Here is a 6,181-nt window from a genome sequence, read left to right as displayed (position 1 = left end):
CGTGTGGCGTTCTCGTTAATACATCTTAGATTACGTGTATATTTCTTATACAATATGTGTATATTTCTTTATTACCTTGGCAGAAGGCACATAAGATATTTGAAAACCCTTGAATAATTTGTCTTTTCTCCTTGTGGCGTTCTCGTTAATACATCTTAGATTATGTGTATATTTCTTATACAATATGTGTATATTTCTTTATAACCTTGGCAGAAGGCACATAAGATATTTAGAGACCCTTGAATGATTCGTAATTATGTGTGCGGCAGCCCTTTAGTGTGCTGTGTCAGTCATTTAATACACAGGCAATTCAACGTGCTTAACATTAATAAATGCGAAAGGAACATCCACAGGAGAACTGAAGGACAAAGAGTGTAAAGTAGTAGTTACAAGAGAATAATATAGATAAAAGATTATATTAATAATAGTTATATTATTCCAAGTAAAGTGCAGTAATGAATAGAGTGCAAGTCTTAGAGCTCAATCATAGACACATGAAAAGAGAAATGTTTTTAATGTATTTTTCATCTAAAGTTACATTTGGGACACATGTAAGGTATAACCGTTTGTTCCAGTTGTATGCAGCATAACAGCTAAATGCTGCTTCACCATGTTGAGTTTGGACTCTGGGCTCTACTACCTGTCCATCTGTGACTATCTGGACTCTGGGCTTTACTACCTGACCTGTCCATCTGTGACTAACTAGACTCTGGGCTCTACTAGCTGACCTGTCCATCTGTGTCTAACGGACTCTGGGCTCTACTAACTGTCTACATTTAGACATGGATGAGATTTATTTCTCCTGGTCTTTTTTTGGCCGACAAACTATTGATTCTGGCAATCTTTTTAAGATGATAGGCCGTTGGTGACTGTTTTGATATGGTAGGTGAAGGTGAGATCTGAGTCTATTAGATCACCAAGATGTTTTTTAGAGATGAGGAGTTAAACAAATGCAACATATTGCTGAACTTTTTCACTGACCTAGTTTGAGGTAACCTCAAAGTTATGAAGTTGAGATGATGATTCATCTAATTGTAGGTGCCCAGACCTCAATGGCCATTGATCTGCTGCCTGCAGGGCCTAAAGCAAAGTCTCCATGTAAAATGGAAATTCGATTATAATAATTTCCTTTCGAAATGGTTTGAAACTCGATGTCATAGGTGCAGAAATACAGCCGCGGAAAAAATTAAGAGACCACTTCAAAATTATCAGTTTCTCTGGTTCTACTATTTATTGGTATGTGTTAAAGTAAAATGTACATTTTTGTTTTATTCTATAACCTACTGGCAACATTCCTACCAAATTTCAAATAAAAATATTGTCATTTAGATCATTTATTTTCAGAAAAATGACAATTGGTCAAAATACCAGATCAGGACCCTGTCATGGCCAGCCCAATTTCGAGACCTGAATCCCATAAAAAAAACTCTGAAATGTGATCAAGAGGAAGATGGATGGTCACAAGCCATGAAAAGAAGCCGAGCTGCTTGAATTCTTGCGCCAGGAGTAGCATAAAGTCACCCAACGGCAATGTGAAAGACTGGTGGAGAGCATGCCAAGACACATGAAAGTTGTGATTTTAAATCAAGGTTATTCCACCAAATATTGATTTCTGAACTCTTCCTAAGTTAAAGCATTAGTATTGTGTAGTTTAAAAATGAATATGAGCTTGTTTTCTTTGCATTATTCGAGATCTGAAGACACTGCATCTTTTTTGCTATTTTGACCAATTGTCATTTTTCTGAAAATAAATTATCTAAATGACAATATTTTTATTTGAAATTTGGTAGGAATGTTGCCAGTAGGTTATAGAATAAAACAAAAATGTACATTTTACTTTAACACATACCAATAAATAGTAAAACCAGAGAAACTGATAATTTTGAAGTGGTCTCTTAATTTTTTCCGCGGCTGTATATTAAGTCATAGTTTTACAGTTGTCATAGTACTGAGAATATATTTCTCCAGTCGGCACTGCCAGGTTTGATGGTGGCGTTGACTTAAATGTTGACAGTGAATAATGCAAGGCTTTGTGGAAGGAGACCATTGTGAGGATACTGGTGACTCCTCAAGGCTGCTCTTCAACTCGGATGAGAGGGGAACATTGTATCCCTAACAATAACACAGGAAGTGGTCATCCTGAATGGCCCCAGAGACCTTGCAGTGACCTTGAGATAGATCCAAATGAAGATGTCTGCTCATCTATGGGTGCTACGGTGGTGTGTTTTATAATGCAATGGAGGCTATTAAGAACAAAGAGGTTCTTTCGAAAAACACATTAAGCTTTTGTGTGTTAGCGGCATTCCTAGAAGTGAATAGTCTTTGCTAAGCACTTGGATTTAATTGCATCTAGGAGACAACAGTGTTTTTGCCATTACGTTTTTATGTTTTGAAGATGGATTGGCCACCATTAATTTTAATCTTGGCAATAATTTGAGCCTTTTATATCCTGTCCTGCCTGTGCTTGACTAGGTAGTTCTCCCTTGAATGTTGCAGTCAGTCTGAAGTGGATGTTGTCTGACCACATTATTATTAGACGTAGTTCAGACCACATTATTAGACGTAGTTCAGCTGTCCTTATGTAAGGACAAACAACTGTACCTGTTAAAGTGTTAAAATACTTTTAATTTATAGCTTGTAGTGTGATATGTGATGCTTCCATTGCTGCTTGCAATTTCCCTTCAACTATAAGTATCCTTGACCGACCTCATTTTCCTGGTTAATATTACTGACCAAAATATTTTTATAGTGATCTGATCCCGGAACAGGGAGAGAGGGAGAGAACGACTTTGAGTTTGACTTTGAGATATTACGCAGCTCCAGGCGTGATTAAATTGCAAGTTGGTTGTTGCAAGGAGGAATATCAAGAACTAGAAAAAGAAATAGAGGAGTTAACAGGTGCTGCCATGGAAACAGAGAATAAAAACAGGCGTAGGGGAATGTCTTTTCATGTGATAGTGTGACGGCCTATCAGTGAAGAGAGAGTGTGACGGCCCATCAGTGAAGGGTTTTGGGGAGAGTGTATGGACGGGGGCACAAGTGTGTGAGTGTGTGTGTCTGTGAGTGTGAGTGTGAGTGTGCGTGTGCGTGTGTCTGTGAGTGTGTGCGTGTGCGTGTGCGTGTGCGTGTGTGTGCGTGCGTGTGTGTATGTGAGTGTGTGTGTGCGTGTGCGTGTCTGTGAGTGTGTGCGTGTGCGTGTGTGTCTGCGTGCGTGTGTATGTGTGTATGTGAGTGTGTGTGTGCGTGTGCGTGTCTGTGAGTGTGTGCGTGTGCGTGTGTCTGTGAGTGTGTGTGTGTGCGTGTGTGTGAGTGTGAGTGTGAGTGTGAGTGTGCGTGTGTCTGTGAGTGTGTGCGTGTGCGTGTGCGTGTGCGTGTGCGTGTGTGTCTGCGTGCGTGTGAGTGAGTGTGTATGTGTGTGTGTGTGAGTACTGCTGTCTCCTCTGAATAATCCTCAAATGGACCCTTGTTCATTAATTCATCACAGCTGAGACCAGCAAAGCTTTTTGAAAAATCACTCCACTTTGGTCTCATCAGACCACAGAACCTTCTTCCACTTGACCATAGAGTCTCCTACATGCCCTTTGTCGAACTCTAGTCGATATTTGATATGAGTTTTTTTCAACAGTGGCTCTTTCCCATAAAGCTTTGATTGGTGAAGAACCCGGGCAACAGTTATTGTATTAAGAGTCTCTCCCATCTCAGCTGCTGAAGCTTGTCACTCCTTCAGGGTAGTCAAAGGTGTCTTGGTGGTCTCACTAGTCTCCTTCTCACTCAGTTTTTGAGGACGGCCTGCTCTAGGCAGAGCCATACTCCTTCCATTTCTCGCTGATGGATTTAACAGAATTCCAGGGGATGTTTAGTGCCTTGGACATTTTTTTGTATCCTTTCCCTGTCTGTATACTTTGTATACTTTACAATAACCTTTTCTCTGAGTTGCTCGGATTGTTCTTTTGTCTTCATTGTGTAACAGTAGCCAGGAATACTGATTACTGAATACTGACCAGTGAATGGATCCTTCCAGACACGGGTGTCGTTATACTACAATCACTTGAGACACATGCACTGCACACTGATCCCCATTTCACTAATTGTGAGACTACTAGCACCAATTGGCTGGTCCTCTGTTGAATTAGGTCAGTCTTTATAAAGGGGGTGAATACTTATGCAATCACTTATTTTACATTACATATTTTTATTTAATTGACATTATTGTGTAGAAATCTGTTTTCACTTTGACATTAAAGAGGGCTTTTTTTGGTTGTTTTTTTGTTACAAAAGCCAACTTATATTGACCATGATTAATTTATAAAAGCAATAAAAGGTTAAAACATCCAAGGGGGTGAATACTTATGCAAGGCACTGTATATCACCCACCTCAGCTACGCTAACATTGTCAGGTGGTGTTGACTTAATGAAGTGATTTAATGATACTTTCTATCCTTCCCTGCAGGCTGCAGCCTATTCAGGATTAGGCTCTTTGGATGCAACATGCTGAGGAGAGGACTGTTTTAGGGTTTTCGTTAGCCGGTACTGGTAAACTTTAAATTAAAAACTTGCCTGGTCCAAATGTCTGGTAATAATGTTCATACAAAAGACGAAATGCATTCTTAAACAGGACATTTGGGTTTTAACCAAAGCAAATAAATAAGTTATGGAACTATATGTTATTGTTATGACCTAATTTCATTGATTACTGTGCGTCACAAAATCTGACCACTTCTGATCCCATTTGACAGTTCTGTTCTTCCAAATTGAATGGTAATTTATGCAAGGAATAAGGTTTCACAATGACATAGATAGCAACAGTAAACAATGTATTTCTGTAGTCATTTTTGTCTCAGAATGCTTGAAAAGTGTGAGTTTAAAAGCTAAACTTTAAATCTGCAGTTTGACTGGGAAGAGTAAAAATGAGGAGGAAGTTGTCATTCTTTTGTCAGCCTAGATGTGTGGTACAGAGACTAGATCCACATTATATGTCTGTTTGTAACGTAGATTGTTGTTGAAACATGCACCGGTACGTTTGAATTACACCAGTAAATATACATTCTTTCAGGACACTGGGCAGGCAAGACAAAAAAATCCAAGCAGAAACCCTGGCCTGTGTGTGCCTCCTGTCTCTCGTTACATACATGATTTCCTGACAGTCTGTGCTAACCATCTGTACAATATAAAGTCACATGGTATAATAATAGTAAACTGTACAGTTGTAATCATGTGGGTGGAGCCTATAGTGTCAGGAATATGTCAGAAACTAAACGGAACACTGACATTGAGGGTGGGAAATTAATCTACTTCTTTTGCAGTTTCACACACACACACACACACACACACACACACACACACACACACACACACACACACACACACAGACACAGACACACATTATCTATCTCTCTCTCACACACACACACACACACACTTATTTTGGAGGGCCAACATTTTTAAATAAACAATAAAATACCAGTAACAAGATGAGTAGAAAGAATAAGGTTGAATGTGGGCCAAACCATGTATTTTTGATGGATATTACACACAGTCGTGTTTGTTTTGAATGACACCTTCACAGGAAAACAGTAGGCTGCACCTACAGTGAAAATATAACAAGTTCAAATTCCATTGAAAATGCCTCTGATCTGGCGGCCATGGTGGAGATCTGTTGGATTTTTGTTATCTAGGAACAGAACAAAATGATAACCTTCACTGTCTCCTTATAAGCCAATCAAATTGTGGGATGCTCACTGTCTCCTTATAAGCCAATCAAATTGTTTCGATACCTGAACTTAGATGTTTTATTCATTGTCATTCTGATAGAAAAAGTTAATGTTTCCAATCTTGGCAAAGACTTGTAGCCTACTGGAAACTCACATACTCCCTGCACTGGACTGGGCTGGATTTCTTCTGACAGAAAGTCCGCATTGGAAAAGCTGAGCATGCTGTTTATACGACCAACACCCAGCCCATTGTGTTGTTCAATCTGGCAGGAAAGCGTTAAGGTTAATGGAATCCGTTTCACTAAGTATCATGTGAATTAGCTCCCCGGCTACGCAAAGCGTGACCTTCGTACCGCGCCTTCCCAAATACCACACGATTGGCTACAGTTCTCCGGTTATTAAAGGTTTCTGCTGTTATTGGAGTAAGGACGTGTCTACGTCAGACGCAGGCTGTCTCCGACTGGTGGACT

This window comes from Sprattus sprattus (genome assembly GCF_963457725.1).
Source record: "Sprattus sprattus genome assembly, chromosome: 11".
NCBI classification, from domain to species: domain Eukaryota; kingdom Metazoa; phylum Chordata; class Actinopteri; order Clupeiformes; family Clupeidae; genus Sprattus; species Sprattus sprattus.
The sequence above is the reverse complement of the archived record's forward strand: the minus strand, read 5'-3'. Positions refer to the sequence as shown.